This window comes from Zootoca vivipara, chromosome 15 (genome assembly GCF_963506605.1).
Source record: "Zootoca vivipara chromosome 15, rZooViv1.1, whole genome shotgun sequence".
Lineage (NCBI taxonomy): Eukaryota > Metazoa > Chordata > Lepidosauria > Squamata > Lacertidae > Zootoca > Zootoca vivipara.
Window position 1 is genome coordinate 45,274,010 of NC_083290.1, and position 27,028 is coordinate 45,301,037.

The 27,028-nt window shown below is 47.0% G+C and overlaps 1 protein-coding gene across 3 annotated transcripts in view; it reads right to left on the reverse strand.

Annotated features, from left to right (window-relative positions):
• Positions 1 to 26,536, reverse strand: part of PLEKHA2 (pleckstrin homology domain containing A2) — a 110,730-nt gene extending 84,194 nt beyond the window's left edge. Inside the window, exon 1 of one of the 3 annotated variants that reach the window (XM_035138979.2) lies at positions 26,356 to 26,536. The gene's annotated coding sequence lies outside the window, so the exon portion shown is untranslated. Of the gene's footprint in view, positions 1 to 18,358; positions 22,209 to 26,355 lie in introns of those variants that run through there. The other 2 variants (XM_035138974.2, XM_035138978.2) reach the window with 2 other exon arrangements.
• Positions 26,537 to 27,028: the final 492 nt, after the last annotated feature.

Sequence of the window (27,028 nt, forward strand, 5' to 3'; positions counted from 1 at the left end):
GGCTTGCTGATCAGAAGGTCGGTGGTTCGAATCCCTGCAACGGAGTGAGCTCCCGTTGCTCGGTCCCAGCTCCTGCCCACCTAGCAGTTCGAAAGCATGTCAAAGTGCAAGTAGATAAATAGGGACCGCTCTGGCGGGAAGGTAAACGGCATTTCCGTGCGCTGCTCTGGTTTGCCAGAAGCAGCTTTGTCATGCTGGCCACATGACCCGGAAGCTGTCTGCGGACAAACGCCGGCTCCCTCGGCCTATAGAGCGAGATGAGCGCCGCAACCCCAGATTCGGATACGACTGGACCTGATGGTCAGGGGGCCCTTTACCTTTACCTTTTTACTACTACCACCCTGGAATAAAGATAATAAAGGGTGGGATATAAATACCTAAAACAAAACAAAACATATTTATTTCTTCTTGTGCAATCAGGTAGAACCCTGCTGCTTGCCCATTTCCCCACTTATGTCTTGTAAGTAAAAAGCAACAGAGACATTTTTGTTTGCTCATTTAAATGAAACCAAGGGGTGCTAATAATAATCATAATAATTATAATAATTAGAATTATTATAATAATACATTTATACCCCATCCATCTGGCTGGGTTTCCCCAGCCACTCTAGACGGCTCCCAACAAAACATTAAAAACACAATAAAAGATCAAACATTAAAAACTTCCCTAAACAGGGCTGCCTTCAGATGTCTTCTAAAAGTCAGATAGTTGTTTATTTAATTGACATCTGATGGGAGGGAGCTCCAGAGGGCGGGTGCCACTGCCGAGAAGGCCCTCTGCCTTGCTCCCTGTAACTTGGCTTCTCAAAGTGAGGGAACCGCCAGAAGGCCCTCAGAGCTGGACCTCAGTGTCTGGGTTGAACGATGGGGGTGGAGTTTCCGTACAGCCTCTGCACTGGCGGCACTGTAACACGCACCCAGTGGAATGTGTGCACACTTTAGCAGAGTTCCGCAAGTAGACAGAAGGTGAAGGACTGTGGCATCACGATTTTATTATTTCATAGAATCATAGAATCATAGAGTTGGAAGAGACCACAAGGGCCATCCAGTCCAACCCCCTGCCAAGCAGGAAACACCATCAAAGCATTCTTGATATATGGCTGTCAAACCTCTGCTTAAAGACCTCCAAAGAAGGAGACTCCACCACACTCCTTGGTAGCAAATTCCACTGCCGAACAGCTCTTACTGTCAGGAAGTTCTTCCTAATGTTTAGGTGGAATCTACTTTCTTGAAGTTTGAATCCATTGCTCCGTGTCCGCTTCTCTGGAGCAGCAGAAAACAAATTAAACAAATTTACAGCAAATTAAAACAACAAAACATGGCTGGTGTGAACAGCATCTCACACACCCGCCTTCTCTGTCGGAGAGCAGAGAACAAAGAGGCAAAAACCAAAAGCACACAGAACAGAAGTTGTCTAGTCTCAGTTCCATTCCCACACTTACAGCGTATGGAATGTAGACATGGGATCAAATGACCCCAGCAATGGGAGAATGAATTACTGATACACTCCTTCAGGTCTACTGGGCCGAGGCTGTTTAGGGCTTTAAAAGTCAGCACCAGCACTTTGAATTGTGCTCAGAAACGTACTGGGAGCAAATGTAGGTCTTTCAAGACCGGTGTAATATGGTCTCAGGGGCCAATCCCAGTCACTAGGCTGGCTGCTGCATTCTGGATTAGTTGTAGTTTCCAGGTCACCTTCAAAGGTAGCCCCACATAGAGCGCATTGCAGTGGTCGAAGCAGGAGATAACTAGAGCATGCACCACTCTGGCGAGACAGTCCGCCGGCAGGTAGGGTCTCACTCTGCGTACCAGATGGAGCTGACAAACAGCTGCCCTGGATACAGAATTAACCTGCGCCTCCATGGACAGCTCTGACTGCCAGGTTGTGCACCTGGTCCTTTAGGGGCACAGTTACCCCATTCAGGACCAGGCAGTAACCCACAACCACCCTCCCCCTGTCCCCCAAGTACAGTACTTCTGTCTTGTCAGGATTCAACCTCAATCTGTTTGCTACCATCCATCCTCCAACCGCCTCCAAGCACTCACACAAGACCTTCACCGCCTTCACTGGTTCTGATTTAAAAGAGGTAGAGCTGGGTATCATCTGCATATTGATGGACACCCAGCTCAAACCCCCTGATGATCTCTCCCCGCGGCTTCATATAGATATTAAAAAGCATGGGGGAGAGGACGGAATCCTGAGGCACCCCACAAGTGAGAGCCCAGGGGTCTGAACACTCATCCCCCCCCCACTTTCTGGGAGAAGGAGCGGAACCACTGTATAACTATGCCCCCAGTTCCTCTAGATCAGGGGTGGCCAACTCCCGAGAGACTGTGATCTACTTTTAAGCTTTTTTTAGAGAAGGGGAATGCCCTGTTTTATTGGGGTTAGGCTCTAACTTTGGAAGCTTTTTTTAAAGAGGGGGAATTTCACGTTTTGAAGGGGTTCTTTCACTCACGCGGAAACATCTCAATGCAAAGACTCTGCTTTCTCCCACAGAGCAGCATAAAATGCAGGGAGGGGAGAGGGGGCGGGGCCAGGTGTTCTTAGGGAAAAGCAATGGAAAAGGAGCCTGCTCGCCAAAGATCAACTACAGCCTCCCCAGGATCGACTAGTTGATCGGGATTGGCCTGTTGGCCGTCCCTGCTCTAGATCAGTGGTCCTCAACCCCCGGGCCACGGACCGGTAGCGGTCCGTGGATCAATTGGTACCGGGCCGCCTAAGGATCATTAAATACAATTAAATTAAAATTATTAAATCAAAACAATCTAAATAAAATATAAACAATAAACGTCCCCCCCTCAGCAGGCCGCACTAAAATTATCAAACGTTGACTGGTCCGCGGCGATAAAAAGGTTGGGGAGCACTGCTCTAGATTCTCCCTCACAGAGAGAAGCATTCACCAACCCGCAGAGCCCATTGCCCAGCCCCCGCAGACTCGCTTTTATGGGCCAGGATGGGCAAGGATCAAGGAGACAGGTGGGCGGTTTCACTCGTCCAAGCAGCCTGTCCACATCCTCGGAGGTAAGAGATTGGAATTGATCCCATGCAACTTGACCAGGCAGAACTCTAGCACTCTCCTGCCCTGGCCCTGCTCCCACGGTGGAATCTACCTCTTTCTGAATCTGAGCGACTTTATCTGCAAAAAAATTAGCAAAATCATTGCAGGAGATCTTGGGGTCCCTTACCGGGCCTCAATGGTGAAAGTGGTTCCATTAGATTGTGAACCACCTGAAAGAGTCTCCTGCTGCTGTTTTCTGCAGATGCAATAGAGACAGTGAAGAAGGTCCTATTTGCCGTCGCTATCACCACTTGGTAGGCTCGACATTGAGCTTTAACCCGTGTCCAGCCCAATTCAGAATGAGTTTTCTGCCACCAGCACTCTAGCCATCTGAGCAATTGTTTCATCGCCCTCAGCTCTGGGGAAAACCATGGGGCTGTCTGGGCTCCATGCAATCGGAGAGGGCGCTTCGGAGCCAGACAGTCAATAGCCCTGGTTAACTCCATTCCAGCGGGCCACCAGGGAATCAGCTGAAAGGCCATCGACATGGGATAAAGCATCCCCTACCACTCTCTGGAAACCATTTGGATCCATTAAGTGGCGGGGGCGGCCCATCCAAATCAGTCCCACCTCCCTGCAGAAGAGAAGGGTCGCGGAGAAGTCCAGTTGCACCAGGAAGTGATCTGACCATGGCACTTTTTTGTTTCACTTTTACTTAGTGTCTGATCACCCACATCTATAGAGGTGAACACCAGGTCTAAGGCTACTGTGACTTTGGCCAAGCTTATTCAGGGACAGCCCCATGGAGGCCATGCTTTCCGCGAAGTCCTGAGTGGCCCCTTGTAAGGTCATGTCAGCATGGATGTTAAAATCCCATAGGGCAACCAAACTAGGTGTCTCCAGGAGAACATCTGCCACGACTCGAAGCAGCTTGGGCAGGGAATCCTTGGTGCAGCGGGGAGGTCGGTACACCCAAAGGAATCCTGTACTGTTCCGATTGCCCAACTTCCAGAACATGCACTCAGAAAACTCAGTCTTCCCAATAGGACGCCTGGTGCAAACTAATGACTTCCTAAAAATCACTGCAACCCCCCCTCCCCCCTATATGACCTGGGGTTGCTGTGCGTAAGAGAAACCTGGTGGACAAGAACAGGCCCATCTGCTTCATCCAACCAAGTCTCTGTCACACACGCCAGGTCAAGTCCTCCATCCACGATCAAGTCGTGGATGGCAGTGGTCTTATGAATCATGGACCTGGCATTGCACAGCAGCACCTTAAGGTCATGTGTGTCTCCCTTGTTGAATCCAGTATCATTCCGGTGCAGACCAGACCTGGAGGTAGGGCTAGTCCTCAAACAACGACTAAGCCTGCCTCCTCGGCAATGATCCTGCCTGTGATCACTGAGATCAGGTGTCCCAGTGCACTCCCCCTTGTGAAACCTGCCCCAGCCATTCTGTTGTCTGGGGTCCATTCCCAGGCAGCCCTGACCCTCCCCTTAAGAGCGAAGTATAAATGATACAATGGCCAATAAAACAGTAGGGGGAAAAATAAAAAATACAATTATACCCAAACTAAACCAATCTGGAGTCCCAACCAAACACCCACCCCACCCCACCCAACACAGCAAAAAACAAAAAACCCAAAACTTAAAACGCCACTGACTGCATAAGAAGATTTCAAAACACATGGACATGTGGAACAGGGAAGCAACAGCCGAACACCTGCCCCCCCCACTTCCCCAGGAGTTCACTCCCGTGAGTCCAGCCCCACCCAATGGGCCCTGCAGTCCTCACTGCCACAGGAGTGGGAGAGGGAGGGCCTGGGCCCCGTCCCCTAGGCCAGCTGGTAAAGGCTTTGGAAGGGAGCAGGCCCTGCAGTCCTCCCTGCAGCCCCTCCATGACCGGAGTCTTAGGTCTACAGACGCACTGCCATTCCAGAAAGCTTGCACAACCCAGGCACGTTATCACAGGCACGACAAACCCTCCAGAGGGTGTACATGGGCCACCAGGAGGCAATTAGCCTGCATCTTTTAGGAGTTCACCACAGCCTTAATTTCTGTAGCCAAAATTAGGCTCCAGCACATTGTGTTCTGGAATGCACCCAAAGGCTTTGTTAGCTCCTCGGCTCACCAGATCTCTGAGCACCGTCTGAGGTAACACCGCCTTTTCCTGTACGGAGGGGGGGGGGAGCTTGGTTAAGTGTAAAGGATTTTCTGCCATCTCTCTCAGCAAAGTCCAGAAAGGAAGGAGCCTTAGCACTGCAGCAGCGGCCCCACCCTGGCTCTATTAGAGCTTGTCGGCACCTCCTCATTACCACAGCCATTGTGTCACACTGTAGAAAGAGGAGCACAGGCCTTGCCTTGGGAGCGCTGAGCATCAGGAATGCGAAGTCTTGAACTATAGGCGTGGGAGTGGAGGCCAAGATCTGCAAGATACGCAGTGTGTCTCTTGCATCTCAGGGTGTGAGAGTCTGTAAAAGAACAGCAGATGCAAAGGGGCAGGGGGAGTATTGAGATCATGCCACATGTAGAGGGGAGCTAACCAGGGGGGTTTTCGGGGCTGAACCCTGCTGGTGGCAAGTGGTTTCATCCCTCCAATAGCCACTGTAAAGGCCCATCATGCCCAGAGTGACCATCAGTGCACTGCAGGCATTTGCAATAGGGGCTGCCTGGAGCTCAAAGAAATGCTGGAGAAGTTGGCCCAGGGCAGCAGCACTCACAGCAAAGGCCATTGGCAAGTGCACAAGGAGGCCACTGCAGACCAACCCTCCAGGAACTGAGTTATGGAGGGGGCACACACATAGAATCATAGAGTTGGAAGAGACCACAAGGGCCATCCAGTCCAACCCCCTGCCAAGCAGGAAACACCATCAAAGCATTCTTGACATATGCCTGTCAAGCCTCTGCTTAAAGACCTCCAAAGAAGGAGACTCCACCACACTCCTTGGTAGCAAATTCCAGGGTCGAACAGCTCTTACTGTCAGGAAGTTCTTCCTAATGTTTAGGTGGAATCTTCTTTCTTGTAGCTTGAATCCATTGCTCCATGTCCGCTTCTCTGGAGCAGCAGAAAACAACCTTTCACCCTCCTCTATATGACATCCTTTTATATATTTGAACATGGCTATCATGTCACCCCTTAACCTTCTCTTCTCCAGGCTAAACATACCCAGCTCCCTAAGCCGTTCCTCATAAGGCATCGTTTCCAGGCCTTTGACCATTTTGGTTGCCCTCCTCTGGACAAGTTCCAGCTTGTCAGTATCCTTCTTGAACTGTGGTGTCCAGAACTGGACACAGTACTCTAAGTGAGGTCTGACAAGAGCAAAATACAGTGGTACTATTACTTCCCTTGATCTAGACGCTATACTCCTATTGATGCAGCCCAGAATTGCATTGGCTTTTTAAGTTGCTGCATCACACTGTTGACTCATGTCAAATTTGTGGTCTACCAAAACTCCAAGATCCTTTTCACATATACTGCTCCATATTCTTAAGGTCGGGTATTGTTTTCTTTTTTGGAGAAGACTGAGGCAAAGAAGGCATTGAGGAGTTCTGCCCTTTCTCTGTCCCCACATTTCACCATCTTCTCCTCTAAGTGACCCCACTGTTTCCTTGTTTTTCCTTTTGCTACGGACATACCCATAAAAGCCCTTTTTGTTGCTTTTAACCTCCCTAGCGAGCCTGAGTTCATTCTGTGCTTTAACTTTTCTGACTTTGTCTCTACACGTGCTGGCTATTTGTTTGAATTCCTCTCTGGTGGTTTTCCCCTTTCTCCATTTTTTGTACATATCCCTTTTAAATCTTAACTCAGTTAAAAGTTCTTTAGATAGCCACCCTGGCTTCTTTAGGCACCTTCCATGTTTCTGCCTCATTGGTATTGCCTGAAGTTGTGCTTTTAATATCTCCCTTTTAACACTTTTAAAAAACTCCCAACCATCATGAACTCCCTTCCCTTTTAGTATTGCTGTCCATGGTATTTCACCCAGCGTTTCCCTAAGTTTTCTGAAGTCGGCTTTCTTAAAGTCTAAAATTTGAGTCTTAGTATGATTGGTTGCTCCTTTCCGCTGTACAATAAACTCCAGAAGAGCATGGTCACTCCCACCTAATGATCCTGCCACTTCTACCCCACTAACCAGGTCATCAGTATTGGTTAGGACCAGATCTAAAATGGCTGATCCTCTTGTTGCTTCTCCCACTTTCTGGACAATGAAATTGTCTGCAAGGCCAGTGAGGAATCTATTTGACCTTATGCTCTTGGCTGAGTTTGACATCCAACAAATATCAGGGTAGTTGAAACCCCCCATTACTACTATCTCACTTCCTTTTGAATGCCTGGTCATCTGTTCCAGGAAGGCTTCATCTGTGTCCTCAGTTTGGCTTGGGGATCTATAGTAAACTCCCACAATAAGATCACTGTTATTTTTCTCTCCCTTAATTTTGACCCACATACTCTCAATATGGCTTTGAAGTTTTAAATCCTGGATCTCACCACAGGTATACACATCCCTGACATATAACGCCACTCCTCCTCCTTTCCTGTTTGGTCTTTTTATCTGAAATAAATTGTATCCCTCTATGACTACATTCCAATCATGAGACTCATCCCACCAGGTTTCAGTGATGCCTACTATGCCGTATTTAGTTTGCTGTACCAAGAGCTCAAGTTCATCTTGTTTATTTCCCATGCTCTGTGCATTAGTATACAGACATTGAAGACCATTGATCATTCCCCCATGTCTCTTATTTAAGGATTTTTTTCCTCCCACCACTAAGTCTGCGTGCTGTTTGCTCCATTTGGTCCTTGACTTTTGGGTGATCATCTTCAGCACTTGGTAGACTCCTACCTTCAGGACCACTGTCTCCCTCCCCCACATAAGTCACTTTAAAGCCCTCCTGATGAGGTTTTTGAATTTCATGGCAAAAACATTCCTCCCAACCCTTGTGAGGTGCAGCCCATCACTTGCCAGAAAAAGCCAGGGTTCCTTTCTGGTTTGTTTAGCTGCTTTGCCAGATAGGATGGACACTATGCTTTATTGAGAAAAGGTTTTTGGCTTACCTGTACATGTGACTGTGGGCAGAGTGCAGCCTTTGGCCACCCTCAGCTTAAATATTAGGAATTCCACTGTCTGCCTGGCCAACAATGCTTGGTCTCCTTCTGCTTCTGCATTTCAGCTTCCAGCTCAAGCCAGTGACTGCAGAGAACCTGAGTTCATACGCCAGCCGACAGCCTGCTCCACAAGTGTACACAGACCTTGGTTGGTCAGGTCCCAACCTACAGCCTTCTGCCTTAAAGCTGGACAACGAGTTCTGAAACAGAACAGGGCACAGTCCTCCTGAGATGGCAGGTGGCAAGAAAACCATACACTGCCCCTTATAGGCAAAGCTCCATCCCACCAGAGGAAAAAGAACCACAAGCACTTCTAGAGCACAGACAAGAATAGATGGGGAGAAATGGCGAGGTTGATAAGGAAGGAGCAGACAGACAGACTGCTCACCCTGGCTGCTGACTACCCAAATTTGTGTAATCCCTCCAGGCACAAAAGCAGGCTTCTGTTTTTAACATCATAAGACTGTCTTCACGCTGCAAGATTTGCAGTTTCCAATTTTATTTTGCCACCTTGCTTACTAAGGGGCCAACTGAAGATATGATTCAGTCAACCAGAGACCACTAACTGTGGCAGACTCCCAAATGAATTTTGTCAGCACTGTCTTTGTGTGTGTGTGTGCTCAGATTAAAATTCTGCCTTTAGAGTTCAATTCTACAACCAATGTGTGTTATACAAATTAAGAGAATTTGCATGCCTCCTTTTATTTTGCATAAGGATTAGGTGTGCTTTTGTGTGTGCCAGTCAGGGACCTACAGAGGCACCTTGACTATGGGAAACCCTGTGACACGCTTTGCCAGGTTATGCATTGCTAACACACTTTCACTGCCTGGAGGGCTAGAAACTTGTATGTACTGAAAGATTAGATTCTCAATATGCTAATTTTTTTGTACAATAAACCACATTCCTGATCATTGAGCTGCAGAACTTGCAGTGCCCTGTATAAAGTCTGGCTGCCAGAAGACCTAGAGGCAGTAACGTCTAGCTAAATTGATAATGGCAAGTCCATTCATTTTGTTTAATTTACTGGATTTGTACCCTGCCTCTTAAAACAAAAGGATTCACAAGACAAGAGAACCGGTGGTGACTGATTACCAGGAGGCAGTATTTCCTGACTTCTACGCTTGCAAACATTTTCAGACCCTTCTCCCTTCCATTTCCTCAGCTCTTGTACAATTAAAAGCAGCTGTAATATATTCCATCCTGGAAGTCACATGAAATAAGCAGATATACACTCCTTCATGGATCACTGCCTTGTTGTGGCGAAGGGGCTTGAATAACTCAGAGAAGCTATGAGCTATGCCGTGCAGGGCCACCCAAGATGGACAGGTCATAGTGGAGAGTTTTGACTAAGTGTGATCCACCTGGAAAAGGAACTGGCAAGCCACTCCAGTATCCCTGCCAAGAAAACTCCATGGACAAAGACAACAGGCATATAAAAGTTATGACACTGGAAGATGAGCCCCTCAGGTCGGAAGGCGTCCAACATGCTACTGAGGAAGAGCGGAGGACAAGTACAAGTAGATTCAGAGCTGATTAAGCGGCTGGGCCAAAGCCGAAAGGTCGCTCAGTTGCGGATATGCCTGGAAACGAAAGGAAAGTCCAATGCTATAAAGAAAAATATTGCATAGGAACCTCAAATGTAAGAACCATGAACCTTGGTACGCTGGATGTGGTCACAAATGAGATGGCAAGAATAAATATAGACATCCTGGGCATCAGTGAACTAAAATGGAGAGGAATGGGCAAATTCAATTCAGATGACCATCATATCTACTACTGTGGGCAAGAATCCCGTAAAAGAAATGGAGTGGCCCTCATAGTCAACAAAAGAGTGGCAAAAGCTGTACTGGGATGCAATCTCAAAAATGATAGAATGATCTCGATATGAATCTAAGGCAGACCTTTTAACATCACAGTACAGGAATCCAAGTTTATGCATCAACTACCGGTGCTGAAGAAAGTGAAACTGACCTTCTATGAAGACTTACAACACCTTCTAGAAATGACACCAAAGAAGGATGTTCTTCTCATTATAGGGGATTGGAATGCTAAAGTAGGGAATCAAGAGATAAAACAAACAACTGGCAAGTTTGGCCTTGGAGTTCAAAACGAAACAGGGCAAAGGCTAATAGAGTTCTGTCAAGAGAACAAGCTGGTAATCACAAACAGTCTTTTCCAACAACACAAGAGACGACTCTACACATGGACATCACCAGATGGGCAGCATCAAAATCAGATTGATGCTATTCTCTGCAGCCAAAAATGGAGAAACTCTATTCCAGGCATCCCCAAACTTTGGCCCTCTAGATGTTTTGGACTACAATTCCCATCTTTCCCGACCACTGGTCCTGTTAGGTAAGGATCATGGGAGTTGTAGGCCAAAACATCTGGAGGGCTGCAGTTTGGGGATGCCTGCTCTATACAGTCAGCAAAAACAAGACCTGGAGCTGACTGTGGCTCAGATCATCAGCTTCTTATAGCAAAATTCCAGCTTAAACTGAAGAAAGTAGGAAAAACCACTGGGCCAGTAAGATACAATCTGAATCAAATTCCTTATGAATACACAGTGGAAGTAAGGAACAGGTTTAAGGATTCAGGTTTGGTGGACAGAGTGCCTGAAGAACTATGGATGGAGGCTCGTAACATACAGGAGGCAGCAACAAAAACCATCCCAATGAAAAGGAAATGAAAGAAAGCAAAGTGGCTGTCATGTTTATTCGGCTTTACGCCCATCATAAAACACAAAACAACAAAATAAATCAAATAAAACAGCGGACTTGTACAAGCCACAAATAATATAACACAATTAACAGCTCACAAGGACAAATATTAACAATTCAAAAAGAAAAGTTTAAGATTATGATTAAAAATTTAGGCACTACGCTAAAATCAGTATCTGATGTCATTATAGAAAATTCTTATAACTATAAATAATCTGCTAACATTCCATTCCGTCTCTTGTACGAGAGGACGGCTGTTGGGAATTTAGCAACCTGTAGAGTAATATAAGGATCCACATCTTGAAGAACCCAGGCAAGCTGTAGGTCAACTGGTTTGTCAGCCATAGGCTGGATTATGGAATTTAGTATACTAGCACGAGCCGAACTGTACATAGGGCAGATAAACATAACATGATGTAGAGATTCAGATGTTTTAATTTCACAAGCACACATTGAAGAGACTTGGCCCTGAGTAAATCTATGTCTCAGCACGTTTGTTGGGAAAACATTGAACCTAGCTTTAATGAAGGCATATCGGTGAGACGCGGCCGTAAGCGATGTTAAATAGGACGGAGCATGGTAAATAGGGGTTATGACGAAATTTAACGGCGAGCAGACTCCACCACCAGCTAAGAAATTTTGGTATAGCTCTGCATCATCCAGCCTTTGATTTATACACCTTTTTGCCGCATTTAGATCCAGTTTGAGCAATTCAGTGGGCGAGATCTCATAGGACAGCAATTTGGCATGGATTTTTCCTGACCACAAATTTGTGAAGTCATCCCGCCACATGCATTGAATGAGATAGTGGTTCGGGAGTTTATGCCATAGGGATATCCAATACTGTAAATCAAAACTCGCCTCCATAAAACTAACTCCACTAAGGGGATCTTCATTTCTAAGCGAATAGCCGCATTACTTACGCATGTTGGTAATTTTAGAAGTCGGCGTAAGAATTGGCTTTGAAGCGACTCTAACGGTGAGAGATTTGCAAAGGCCGCCCATAAAGGTGCAGCATAGGCCATTGTGGCCATCACTTTGATGCTATACACTTTCAAGGCCACAGGGATGAATAAGGCCCCCTCAGAAAAGTGGCTGTCCAATGAGGCCTTACAAATAGCGGGGGAGAGAAGGCAAGCAAAATGCAAGGGAGATAGGGAAAGATACATGAAATTGAATGCAGATTTCCAAAAAATAGCAAGGAGAGACAAGATGGCCTTCTTAAACGAGCAATGCAAAGAAATAGAGGAAAACAATAGAATGGGGAAAACCAGAGATCTGTTCAAGAAAATTGGAGATATGAAAGGAACATTTCGTACAAAGATTACCATAATAAAGGACAAAAGTGGAAAGGACCTAACAGAAGCAGAAGACATCAAGAAGAGGTGGCAAGAATACACAGAGGAATTATACCAGAAAGATATGGAGGTCTCGTACACCCCAGGTAGTGTGGTTGCTGACCTTGAGCCAGGCATCTTGGAGAGTGAAGTCAAATGGGCCTTAGAAAGCATTGCTAATAACAAGGCCAGTGGAAGTGATGATATTCCAGCTGAACTATTTAAAATTTTAAAAGATGATGCTGTTAAGGTGCTACACTCAATATGCCAGAAAGTTTGGAAAACTCAACAGTGGCCAGAGGATTGGAGAATATCAGTCTACATCCCAATCCCAAAGAAGGGCAGTGCCAAAGAATGCTCCAACTACCACACAATTGTGCTCATTTCACACGCTAGCAAGGTTATGCTTAAAATTTTACAAGGCAGGCTTAAGCAGTATGTGGACCGAGAACTCCCAGAAGTGCAAGCTGGATTTCAAAGGGGCAGAGGAACCAGAGACCAAATTGCAAACATGCGCTGGATTATGGAAAAAGCTAGAGAGTTCCAGAAAAAAACATCTACTTCTGCTTCATTGACTATGCAAAAGCCTTTGACTGTGCCGACCACAGCAAACTATGGCAAGTTCTTAAAGAAATAGGAGTGCCTGATCACCTCATCTGTATGTGGGAGAAGAAGCTACAGTTAGAACTGGATATGGAATAACTGGTTGGTTCAAAATTGGGAAAGGAGTATGACAAGGCTGTATATCATCTCCCTGCTTATTTAACTTATATGTGAAAGGCTGGACTGGATGAATCCCAAGACGGAATTAAGATTGCCGGAAGAAATATCAACAACCTCAGATACAACCTTGATGGCAGAAAGTGAGGAGGAATTAAAGAACCTTTTAATGAGCGCAAAATATGGTCTGAAGCTCAACATCAAAAAAACCAAGATCATGGCTACTGGTCCCATCACCTCCTGGCAAATAGAAGGGGAAGAAATGGAGGCAGTGAGAGATTTTACTTTCTTGGGCTCCTTGATCACTGCAGATGGTGACAGGAGTCACGAAATTAAAAGACGCCTGCTTCTTGGGAGAAAAGCAATGACAAACCTAGACAGCATCTTAAAAAGCAGAGACATCACCTTGCCGACAAAGGTCCGTATAGTTAAAGCTGTGGTTTTCCCAGTAGTGATGTATGGAAGTGAGAGCTGGACCATAAAGAAGGCTGATCGCCGAAGAATTGATGCTTTTGAATTATGGTGCTGGAGGAGACTCTTGAGAGTCCCATGGACTGCAAGAAGATCAAACCTGTCCATTCTGAAGGAAATCAGCCCTGAGTGCTCACTGGAAGGACAGATCCTGAAGCTGAGGCTCCAATACTTTGGCCACCTCATGAGAAGAGAAGACTCCCTGGAAAAGACCCTGATGTTGGGAAAGATTGAGGGCACTAGGAGAAGGGGATGACAGAGGACGAGATGGTTGGGCAGTGTTCTCGAAGCTACGAACATGAGTATGACCAAACTGTGGGAGGCAGTGGAAGACAGGAGTGCCTGGCATGCTCTGGTCCATGGGTCACGAAGAGTCGGACACAACTAAACAACATGCAAACACATCCTCTATTTCTAAATTTGGTTCTGGTTACAGATTTGGAATTACATGTGTTGCTGCAGAATCTAAATCCAAAGCTCATGTGATCCTCCCTAAAAAAAAAAAGTACCTACTGTCTGAAGGCAGGGCCAGCAAAACAACAGCAACAACAACAAAAAGTACCTACTGTCTGAAGGCAGGGCCAGGGCCACCATGCACAAGCCTGACAAAAGGTGGTGTGTCCCCAAGGTCACTTCCCCATTGGAACTTGGGTCTTGAGTAGAGGCCTGGCAAACAGGGGCCCAAACTGCTAAAGGAGACCACCAGGCTCCCAGCTGAAGCCCCCCATTCATTTCCTTGAAGACTCCTGCTGCAGGAACTGCCAGTAATAACATCTTACCTAAAAGACAAGCCCCCTGATGCCCCAGCCATTCACTTCTGAAAGCTTTTGCACAGCGGATAAGATTTCTGAGTTCATAGCGAAACAGACTACGAAGCTTGACGTTTTGTAAAAAGGAGGAACCATATATTGTGCAAACCGGTTGCAGTAAATGATTTGTCATGCTTGTTGTGGGGCCATTTTTTCGCTTTGCATATTGAAGATTGGGGGGGGGGGAGTTGGGAAACAAATGTACCATATCCTGAAATGCCTCTACAACTCCCAACATTCATGGTTATTGTCCATACTGCATGGGACTGATGGGAACTATAGCCCACAAAATCTGAAGGGCACTATGCAGACTTTACCAACCACCACTCTTAGGTCACATCCGCAGCATCCATTCAAAGAACAGGACTTCCTCCAAAGAATCCTCAGAACTGCAGTTTACCCTCACAGTACTACAATTCCCGGAACCTTTTCCAAACTACAGTTCCCATGATTCTTTGGGATTCAGTCACCTGCTTTGAACGTATATTGTGGATGTGAACTATAGGTGGAGGAGATGTTAGGGATAGAAGCTGGGACCTTTGGCACATAAAGCTCTACCAACAAGCTATAGTCCCTCTTGAAACACAGCGCTTTTGCATGGAACCCATTCCCACATTCATGCTGCTAGTCCCCATGTACATGAGGGGTGGGGCACCTCAGGCTCAGGGCTCCATGTGGCCCTCTAAGGTTCCCTTTCTGGCCCTCGGGATTCCTCCAAGCCAAATGCCCTCCTAAGCGCCCGCCCCCCGCCTCACTCTGTACTTTCCTCAATGCTGTTGGAAAATGCCCTTTAAGTCTGATAGTGTCTCTTAGTTACTTACCACACACACACACACACACACACACACACACACACACAGAGCTATTCATAATTCATTAAAAAAAAAATAAGACTGGTTAACAACAACTGGACACAAAAGAATACCATGAACCCAATATTAAAAATGTTCAAATCAGAAATCAGCTAACAATCATGGGGAAAGGTATTCTTAATTTCCTGCAAAAGCCTGATGGAAGAAGAGTAAAGGGTCTTTCATCGGGCATTCAGAAGTTGAAGCAGAAGACACTTGCTATGGACTCAGAGAGCTCCAACCAAATTTACACTGATATGCTAAACCTGTTTCTGGTCACTATCACTTCAGAATGCAGGAAAAGGTTCACTGCAAGAAAAGGGAGTCTCAGCTTTGCCCTTGTAGAACACAGTAGGGAGAGCATTGGAAGGAAACTAGAGCAGCTTGGCTCTCCCTAGGGTTGCTCTGGCGCCACCTACTGTTGGCCTCCCTGCCTTCCGACCCACCCATCCCAAAGGGCACCACAGCCCCAGGAAACCACTAGCCATGAAGTTCACTGGGCGACCTTGGGTCATGCACAGTCTAACCTACATCACAGGGGTGCTGTGAAGGAAAAACAGAGGGGGAGAACCATGCATGTTGCCTTAAGCTCCCTGGAGAAAGGTGGGAAATAAATGTTGTAAATAAATAAAACAATTTTTTTTTAAAAAAATCTTCCCCATTCTCCCCACAATATTAATTTTCCAGAGGAAGTTCAAACAGAGGAAAATTCAAATCATGGAAGAGCCTGGAAATAAGACAATCCTAAGAAGATAAATGGGACACGGGTAGCGCTGTGGGTTAAACCACAGAGCCTAGGGCTTGCCGATCAGAAGGTCGGCGGTTCGAATCCCCGCGATGGGGTGAGCTCCTGTTACTTGGTCCCATCTCCTGCCAACCTAGCAGTTCGAAAGCATGTCAAAGTGCAAGTAGATAAATAGGTACCGCTCCGGCGGGAAGGTAAACGGCGTTTCTGTGCGCTGCTCTGGTTCGCCAGAAGTGGCTTAAGTCATGCTGGCCACATGACCCGGAAGCTGTATGCCGGCTCCCTCGGCCAATAATGCGAGATGAGCGCCACAACCCCAGAGTCAGTCACGACTGGACCTAATGGTCAGGGGCCCATTTACCTTTACCTTTAAAAAGATAAATACCGGTAGGTACCGCTCTGGCGGGAAGATAAATGGCGTTTCCGTGTGCTGCTCTGGTTCACCAGAAGCGGCTTTGTCATGCTGGCCACATGACCTGGAAGCTGTATGCCGCGAGATGAGCGCCGCAACCCAGAGTCACCCACGACTGGACCTAATGGTCAGGGGTCCCTTTACCTTTAAGAAGAGGACAGGTTTGTAGCCTTTGCCTCTCAGCAACTTGAGTTATTACACTAGACTGCCTTTCCTTCAGGTGGCTGAAGGGGCCAGCCCTAGATGTGCAGGCACTGCCACAAGTACCACAACCTTTGGGTGATTAAATTGTGGCCAAGACGATGCTTCTTGTAGTTGGCTTATTTAAACTAGTCCCTGACTGTAGCCCTTGAAATCGGCTGAGGAGACAAATCCAACCTCCCGGTCTGACCTGGGAGAATTCTGAAGGCTGTGCCAGCTTCGGATGTATTATCTCAGTAATTTTCTACAACAACCTGAGTATTAAGGACCTCATGGACTGCTGGAATTGGGAGAGCAGAGCAGAGGAAACCTCACAATTGTTCATGAATCACAACCCAAAGGCACACTGTGGCCCAAATAGCCTCATCCCCCACTTTGGTGAGACTGTGTCTTAACTGTGTGTCTTAACTGCTCATTTGCAAATTTTGAGGGACTAGAGTGCTGAATAATAATAAGCTGAGCAAGGATAAATTTATTTGGGGGGAGGAAACACACTTAACTTAAAATAATTACAAGGCTAAAATTAATAGGTCCTCAATTCTTTCTGGCAGAACACAAATGCAGATGCTGAGGCACCATAACTAAAACTATTATTAGGTCAACCATCCGAGAGGGATGCTGGTTTTGAATATTGTGGTATTAGTGCATTTGCAAACTCCCCCCCCCCCCAACACACATTTTTTCCAGATTTAACTTGCAACACACCAAGCTGGTAGCCCATCAGTTAGTTATAGCAGCCCACCTAATTCTGCTGCCTACCTGTGAATGCAGGAACGGGGGGGGGGGCGGCGGGGTGTGTGTGTGGAGGCAGGAGGAAGTGTTACAACCAGCTACAAGTGATAGCTGGTCAGCTGTGTTTAGTTTGCTTGGTGCAGTGTTAAAAAGAGCCTGGATCAGGCCAGGGCAGCCAAGAGCTCTCTCCCCCTCTTTGGCAGACATGGCATTCAAAGGCATGTGGTGTCTCACAGGGGAGGGAGAACAGGGTCATATCAGAACAGGATGAGTGGCCATGGACAGCCTTATCCTCCAGGAATTGGTCTAGTTCTTTTACAGACTTCCAAGGTGGTAATTATCACCATATTCCATAAGAGCAAATTACATAGTTCAACTATGCACGGTGAATATAAGTTCTTTCTTTTGTTTGTCTTGAATCTCCCAATATTCAGCTTCACTGGATGGCCCCATTAGGTCCTAGTATGATGAGAGAGGGAGAAAAACTTCTCTCTATCCAAAGTGGGGCCAAAGAGCAGTTCCAGATTCAAACAAGCTATACCTTAGGGCCCCACTCTCTTGGGGCCCCCAAAAAAATTAAAGGGGAAAAAACCTGGATGTACATTTCCAAAATATAAGATAAAAAACAAATGAAATAAAACCTACATACAGCAACAGTGTTTTGTGTTGTGTAGGCTCCTATGATGTAAGTAATGGTAGCTAGCCTGCTAGCCTTCTCCCTCAAATATCACTGCTTTGCTCATTTCTATATATAGGTTATGGGACGCGGGTGGTGACTCTAAACCACTGAGCCTAGGGCTTGCCGATCGGAAGGTCGGTGGTTCGAATCCCCGCAACGGGTTGAGCTCCTGTTGCTCGGTCCCAGCTCCTGCCAACCTAGCAGTTCGAAAGCACGTCAAAGTGCAAGTAGATAAATAGGTACCACTCCGGCGGGAAGGTAAACGGCATTTCCGTGTGCTGCTCTGGTTCGCCAGAAGCGGCTTTGTCATGCTGGCCACATGACCTGGAAGCTGTACGCCAGTTCCCTCGGCCAGTAAAGCAAGATGAGCGCCGCAACCCCAAAGTCGTCCGCGACTGGATCAGGGGTCCCTTTACCTTTACCTTTTATATATAGATTGCCTACATTCAGCATGTGCAAATGGCTTTAGATACCTATTAGGTCCATAAATTACCATACAGCATATATTCAACACAAAAAACAGTGACGATTTGTTGTTGACAAAGGACAGCTGGACATATAAAGGGCCCCGTTACCTTCAGTAGCTGTGGGCCTCATCAAACCCTGCCAAAGAGTCTGCGTTTTCATTCTCCTGTGGCAGCGCCTGTTCCTTGAAGATGGCTGCAGGGCCTCTCTAGTCAATCAGCAGAACACCAGCGACATTTAGCCGCTCCTTTCCTTGCGCTCGTCCATTGCAGCTGGGCATTACAAGAATGCTGTTACTAAGGGGGCTAATGCCTACTTTTCTCCTCCCTCCCCATCTCTTTTCCTTTTGTGTCATGCCTTTTACATTTTAAGTCTGAGGGCAGCATTTGTCTGTCAGCCAGTACAGACCATGCTAAGCTACATGGACGCAATGATCTGGCTGACAGACAGCTTCTTACGTCCTATTTTTGATATTTGTAAGCCACTCTGGGAGTCTTTTTCAGCTGAAGAGCTGGTAAAAAATTCTTTCTTCCTACACACATCAACATTTAAGGTGCTGTAATGCTCTGAGCTGCTCATTGGCAGAGCTGCTAAGTGCAGGGGAAGACCCTTCACACAGCAATTTAGCAAGCCATGGTGTGGAGTGATAGAACAGGGACCCCAAAGACCATCTAGTCCAACTCCCTGCAATGCAAAAATATGCACCCATATGGGGATCAAACCCGGGACCATGCCCTAACCAACTGAGCTCATTGGCAATTGCATGGCCACTCCTTAAAAAGGGCTTGGGCTTTGGGGCTTGGGGTGAGCAAGTGAAGGGATAGGCAAGAGGGTAGGTGAGCTGGGGGGGGACCTTTGGTTGGGGTGGAAGAGGAAAAGGGTGGGCAGGCCTGGCAGGCAGAGACCTCAACCCCTACACAATGATAAAGAAAATTATCCACAATGCCCTTCAGGACAGTGTAAGAAATGAAAATGGCAGCCTCCAGTTGGAGTCTCAGAGCCAGCATTTAAGTCTCTCAACATGGCATTTCCCCAGGACATTGCAAGTAAATAAAACAGTGTCTGTTTGTGTCCTGCTCTCATCCGAGTGTTGCTGCCTGCTACTACCACAACTACCGGGTTAACCTGCCAGAGATCCCTGCAACGTAAGAGGGGGCCCACCAGCAGGTATTTTTCTAACAGCCCCCTCAAACCTGGAGCAACACCCGAGTACAGACCCATGTATGCAATCTCAGTGAGAACAAGGACAAAACTGAGCCATTCCTGCAGCACACACAGCCTGGCAATACTAAACTAAGTTGCATAGATGTGACACCTTGAACACACCTCTGAAGCAAATTCTTTCCCTCCAAGAATTCTGAGCAGTTTGGTTTACCTCTCACTGAGCTACCATTCCCAGCACCCTTAACAAACTACAGTGCCTGTAATTCCTTGAGGGGGCAAATGCAGAAGTAAACAAGCACACCCTAAGAAAGGGAAAATATTGTTTCCCTGTTCTGGTAAGGCATTCAACCCTCCAGTGATAGAAAGGTTGTTTTGTATGAAGCCAAGCAGCTCAACTGACCCTTATTTTTCAGAACCTCATCCCCTGGGAAGGCTGCCAAGTTCCTCTGTGCTTGCAGTCTACACAGCTTCCTCTTTGGGTGTTCACAAAGCACATGCTGGCTTACATTGTGTGTAAGAGGAAGGCACACTAGAAAAATCCCTTTTCAATAAAGAGGGGAAGGGACAAGGACCTCTGATGCAGAAGAGATCCAGACAATGGACATTACAGAGTATCTTGCGAATCAAAATACGTATCTGAAGAGGAAAAGCCAACTTTGGCTGTGCACACACCATACAAAGCCTCGGCCCAGTATACCTGAAGGAGCGTCTCCACCCCCATCATTCACCCCACTGAGGTCCAGTGCCGAGGGCCTTCTGGCAGTTCCCTCATGGCGAGAAGTGAGGTTACAGTGAACCAGACATAGGGCCTTCTCAGTAGTGGCACCCACCCTGTGGAATGCCCTCCCATCAGATGTCAAAGAGATAAATAACTACCTGACATTTAGAAGACATCTGAAGGCCATCACTTCCGGTCTACCGTGCTGGCGGAGAGGCGCAGAAACCTCGAGCTCCGAGGTTTCTGGCATCGCAGAGGGGGGGGGAATCCGCAGGGGCACACGGATCCCCATAAAAACCCCGGGTAGAGCGTCCCGGGGGCATAGTAGCCCAGCGGAGCTCCAAACGCGACTCCTCCAATGCCCGGGAAGCTCGGCAGAGCCCCCGAGAGCCAGCGGAGTGGTAGTCGCGGGAGCCATTTTGGGCGCCATCGTCACCTCCAAGAAGCGAAGCTCCAAGCATACAGCCTGCAAGCGGTGGATTCTTCCTGCAAAAAGACTAGATTTTGACTAAGTAAGTCAAACATTTTCGATTTGGACTAAGAATTTGGCGCTGGGAGGAGGCTTAAAAGGGAAGTCAGCCCCCCCCAACTGAGTACTGGATGATGCAGTAAAGCTATGGAAAGCTCAGAAATTTACGTAAAAAAACTTTTTCCTGATGCAGAGTAAGGGAAAAAGTTAAAGTGCATTTAATCTCTGCAAAAGACTGAGATTTGACAAGGGAAAACCTCCCTATGAACTTGGAACCGGGTCAAAGGGAGCGGTTAGCCGTCTTTGTGACGTCACAATACAATACAAAAGAATGTGCCTCTCTGAGAGCTAGAGACTGAGAGCTACAGATAAATAAAAGAGGAATTTTTAACCTTAAGGCTGCTCAGTACTGAGTTGGATTCGGATGGTTAAGAGAAGAAGAAAAGAAATAGAGGTTGGATCCATACCAGACAGGATCTTATCTTTTTTTTAATTTTACATATGGATAATACAAAACAAGGACAATAACAACACCCCTTCCTGCCTGTTACAAATATGGAGGAGGAGAGCATTAGCAGACTAGGAGAAAAGGTTCTGGATGGTGACAAGGAAGACACACAGTGGGATTTGTTGATTTTGAAAACAATTCTGGAAATGACAGAGGAGATTCGTAATTCTAAACTTGATATAATGTGCATGTATGAGAGGCCTGAGGAATTACCAGAATTGAATATTGAAATAGATGAACTATTTGAACTTAGAAAGGAAGAAAAGGGAGAAGAACGACCAGAAGAACACGTATGCTGTGATGTGACTTGGAAACTTCAGAAAGGGCAGAGGAGAATCATAATCTTGAAGGACAACTTGCTGAACCAACAGAACTGATTTCTGAGATAGAGGAGGAGGAAGAAGAAATCACTGTTCCACTGGTGGGAGAGGTGGAACAGGGATCAAAAAAAATCACTGTTTCTCCAGTGGGAGAGGTGAAACAGGGAAGGGTTGTGATTCAAATGCCCCTCAAAAAGGGGAAAAACAAAAAGGTTGTTACCCCGGTGAGAGAGGGGGAGAAGGAAGTAGGAGAGGGGCAGAAAGAGAATGAGAGTGGAAATAAAGTGATGGGAATACAGCAGGGGGGAAGGGTTCAGCAAAATTTAGATTGGGACGGGACAGAGCAGGAGTGGGGTGAGTGAGAATTGTAAAAAAATTATGGATTGATAAAAAATGGTCTGAATTCGGAATGTATTAAGGAGCTGGCTGAAATTTCTGGATACCGATTCCAAGGAAAGGGGGTAGATTTAGTTTCGTGAATGGGAATAAAAAGGGGGTAAAAGAGCTTGACAATTAAGTCTGAATATTTCTGGGTAAAAGGGTAGAGAACATTGGGTAATAAGGCAATGTGAAGTATGAAGGGTTAATGGTTAAAAAGAACTTATATTTTGGAAGAAAGAAAGTGTGGTTAGAATTGGAAACTGCAATAACTAGTGAATTATTGAGAACTCAAGAAGGGGGAATGAGGAAGTCCGAAATATTTAGAAATAAAGTTGAAAAGCATGATAATTTTTTTATATTTTTTATTATTAATATGGGCATTTTCTTTTTATTCCTTTTTATATAAGTGAAGAATATTGAAGAAACAAAATTTGAGGAAGTTATGTTGTATTTTTGTATTTTTCTTTATGTAAAATCCAATAAAAATTATTATTATTTTTAAAAAAAGACATCTGAAGGCTGTTCAGGGCAGTTTTTAATGTGTGATATTTTAATGTATTTTAAATCTTTGTTGGAAGCTGCCCAGAGTGGCTGGGGAAACCCAGACAGATGGGCGGGGTACAAATAAATTGTTGTTGTTGTTGTTGTTGTTGTTGTTGTTGTACATTAGACCACATTTAAAGCACATTTTCACCTCCAAAGAATCCTGGGAACTGTTAGTTTGTTAAGGATGCTGGGAACTGCAGCTCTGTGAAGGGTAAACTATAATTCCCAGGATTGTTTTTTGGACAGGAGAGGAAAATATGCTTTAAATGCAGGGCACCTTTGCAGCCCTCATCACTGCCACTCCTCAACCTTAACTCATGCCAAGACATGTTTCCAAATCTGAGGAACAGTCAAAGAGGTGATGGTCCCTGCTGAGGTTTTTTGATGTTCCTTTATAAGAGCTTCTGCAGTATTTATGGTTGCCAAGGCTCTTCTAAAGGCAGGCTACTTGTATAGGTCTACCCGAAACATTTGTAAGGTTGGCAGAATTTTAACAAGGGAAGCTTTTGTCTGGCATGGAGATGAAAAAGAGACGAGCTTCAGCTATGGAGTTTTCTGCCTCTAATGTAGGGGCAGACGAGCCTTTCCATGAAGGAATGTGGTAACATTAACAGTGCTCAATAAGTAGCCAAAGAAAAAAGCATCCACTCTATTTTTGTTTGTTTGCAACAGCATAACGGTTCCAGTTAAAATATCTTCTCATGGGATTGCTTTAGGCAAACTAGCAGCTTCCCTCCCCATCTGCAATACAAGGATAACACCAAAACTAGCTGGACGATATAGGGGAGGTGCTTTGAATAATTGAAGCAAACTAACAGAAAAGCTGGGACGCGGGTGGCGCTGTGGGTTAAACCACAGAGCCTAGGGCAGACATCCCCAAACTTCGACCCTCCAGATGTTTTGGACTACAATTCCCATCATCCCTGACCACTGGTCCTGTTAGCTAGGGATCATGGGAGTTGTAGGCCAAAACATCTGGAGGGCCGCAGTTTGGGGATGTCTGCCCTAGGGCTTGCCGATCAGAAGGTCAGTGGTTTGAATCCCCACAACGGGGTGAGCTCCCGTTGCTTGGTCCCAGCTCCTGCCAACCTAGCAGTTCGAAAGCACGTCAAAGTGCAAGTAGATAAACAGGTACCGCTCCGACGGGAAGGTAAACGGCATTTCCGTGCGCTGCTCTGGTTTGCCACAAGTGGCTCAGTCATGCTGGCCATATGACCCGGAAGCTGTCTGTGGACAAACGCCAGCTCCCTCGGCCTATAGAGCGAGATGAGCACCACAACCCCAGAGTCGTCTGTGACTGGACCTAACGATCAGGGGTCCCTTTACCTAACAGAAAAGCATATGTTCTCCAAGGCATAATGCATATAGGTTTCTAACTTAAATACAATTAAGAATACTTGACCCTGGGAAATAATGGGTAGGTGGGGGATACAGTTTGCACAATTTTATTGACTATAAGCACAAAGATGCAGAACCCCATCACCAGAACGGGTAACCTCTGTCCCACAGCTAATACCTTTCACTCAAACACCTAGTGCACAGAGGATTCTGCAATTACCCACAGAGAGACCTGTTTGCAACATGCTCTAGTGAATGTCCTAATCACATTTCACTCTAGCCCAATACATAAAAAGAAGAAGCAAGCCTTATTTTCTCTGGTTAAGCCCCACCTGATCGCACCCTAGGGAAAAGCCAAGGGTTGCCTTACCCAAGCTGGGCTCTCTATCATTTCTCCACAACAGCTCCAATCCGTACGCCTGTGCTGGCTGAGCTGAGGGGAATCTGGAGGGCACCAGGTTTGGCAGGGCTGATGTTTGGCCTACATGGTGGTCCTTTCACATTATCCAAGTTCACAAATACTTTGTGGTGGGAGAATAAAAAGCCACAAGAATGCATCTCAATACACCTGGCAGCAAACTCAAGAGGCTCTGCTTGCAGGCTTCCCGTCGGCATCTGGTTGGCCACTGAGAGAGCAGATGGTGAGCCAAATGAGCTCCTGGCCTGATCCAGCAGGACTCTTTTTCCTTTCTTAAGAGGGCAGAGTTCAAATCTCTATGCAGCTCAATGGATGACCTTGGACCAGCCACCTTCCTCTTTCTCTCTCCCTTATCTGGTTGATGGGACAGTGTGTAGGTGCCCCAAGTGTCCTAGAGGATGAGTGGAATACATATGCAATAGAGAAACTGTTTCTGGGAGGTTTCAAGGCACAGACTTCCTAATTTGGCGCTATCAGCGTCCAGGGCAGCAACTTTTATTTCAGATGAACAGAAGTAACAAAGCCAGAGAGATACCAATGGGAACAGAGAATGTATTTTATTGAGTAGAAAAATAGACATTGCAATTGATTTTTAATATTAGTAGCACTAATGAAGAGGTGGGGAGGTCCTCATTTGAAGTCTACTTTCTCTTGTTCTTTATATAAAACTCTCCATGGACCATAGATGCAATAGCAAAACACTTCTATGGTGCTTTCTGTGGGGGCCTCCCGATGTAGGCTTACTGGTGCAAATGGGTTTTTAAGATACCACAAACAGGCCATTTTTGACAGGTTTTGCTTTGTTTTTACTTACAGTATTGCATTTCCAGCACAAAGTGTAAATCTGGATTGGGGTGGGCAGGCTAGCATTTTAATGCAAAATCATGTGGCACTGCAAAAAAAAAAAACTTGGACAGATGAGGAGCACCAACCCCCACAATAAACATCCATCTTGAAGCATCCTCAGGCTGAGAAAGACTCCTGTAGGAAACCCCTCATAGTCCATTCAAAGGGCTTGGGGTTTTAAGACCTAGGACCCACCTTGAGCTGAAACAGGCTTTTCCCCCCTATTGGTCTGACTCAATACAAGGTAACATCCTATGTTCTTCAGGATGGAATACACACACACACACACACACACACACACACTTTGTGTGAATCATCTTTGCAACAACCCCTGAAAGTAGGCCAGTATTATCATGTGCCTATTGCAAATGAAGCAACCTAGTTTGGCTTGCAGTCAAGTTAAAATTCGGACATGGGACCTCCCACTCCTCCCAGCACCTATCTTGAGCTGCCCCATGAAGTCAAACAGGACAATGTGTGGGCAGGCAGTGTGTGACCTTGGGCTTCTTAAGGCAAGATCTCCTGGGAGCATCACCCTTGCTTCTCGACCTCAGACGGGGGTCAGAACTCTTCCAAGAAGTAAGGTAAGAACATTAGAAGAGCCTGGTGGATCAGGCCAGTGGCCCATCAGGTCCAGCATCTTGTTCTCACTGTGGCCAACCAGATGCCCCTGGGAAGAACGCAAGCAGACCCAAGTCCAACAGCCCTCGCCCTCTCACCCTGGGATGCCCAGCAACTGGTATTCTGAAGCATTTCTGCCTCCCACAGGGGGAGAGCATATTTCACCAGGGTTAACAGCCACTGAGATCCTCCACAAATTTGTCTAATCCTCTTTGAACACCAGTTAAAGGTCTGGAGAGGAGACAGGACTCAGTTGCTGTTTTAAAATCATGCCTTGGCCTGGCGCATAGGGCAGCCTAAAGGGACACACCCACCGGCCTCACCCCATGCCAAAGCACAGCAGTCGCTCTTCCTGGGATTTCCAGAGATGCTGCATGGAAAGAAATGTTCTGTCTGCAAACTTACTTGGGAGGAAAGTCGCATTTAACTCGCGGGGTGTGTGTGTGTGTGTGTGTGTGTGTGTGTGTGTGTGTGTTTACTTCTGAGGGTGCAGAAACTCCGACTGCAAGTTTCTTACATTTTCTTAGCCCACTAAGAAATGCACATGGGGAGCGGGGATTAGAAACGGGAGTTCCCACGGTTCCGGGGCTGAGTCCGAGCGAGCGTGTGGCTGCTTGTGCGTGCATTATGCCGCCCCAGCTTTCCCCCAAGCGCCCAATCCTCCCCAGCGAAGGGCACCCGCTCCCCTAATGCCGCCCCCCCCCCGGGGACCCTCAGCCCCGGCACCTCTCTCTGTGCGTGTCTCTCGGGGCCTCCGACGGCCGCATCCTGCACTCACCCAGCTGCGTCTCTGGCCGGCGCGCGGAGCTCGGCAGGCGGACCACGGACATGACCCGCGACACTCGGAGGCGGCCCGGCCGCGAGCAGCTCCTGTCGCGCCTCGGCAGCGCCTCTTTTTTCCGGGTTGCTTATGGTTCCCGGAGCCAAAGCCAGCCCCGGATGTGAGTGCCGGGTGCGCAGAGAGCGCCCGCAGAGGCTTGCCGCCGCCCGCCCGCCCGCCCATCCGCCGGGGTGCGGCGGCGAGAGCGAGCGCCCCGTCGAGGCGGGAGCCGTCGGGGGGGGGCGCACCTGGGCATCCTCGGCGGGGCGCGAGCGAGCGCAAAGAAACCCAGGCGGACGAGCGACGACGACAAACGGACCCTGTTCAAGTTGCAAACTTGCAAACCAAAGAGAATGAAATCCAGAGTTCCTCTGCCTTTAAGCATAGCCCGGGAGGAAGAAAGGCGTGCGTGTTCGGTAGAGCAAACCCCCTTGCCATTAGCAGGGCCGACTTCTGAAGAAACGCGCAGATGATCGAGCTAAACTAAGAACCTGATCCTGCTGGGGGAAAAGCCCCACGGAGCTGAGCGGGAGTTACCTTCCTTGTTGCCACGCCGTTGGGGAAGTCGCTAGCAACTCGTGAGCATGGATTGGGTATCAAGACGGCGGCTTGCTCTTGCCATTAATTTTGC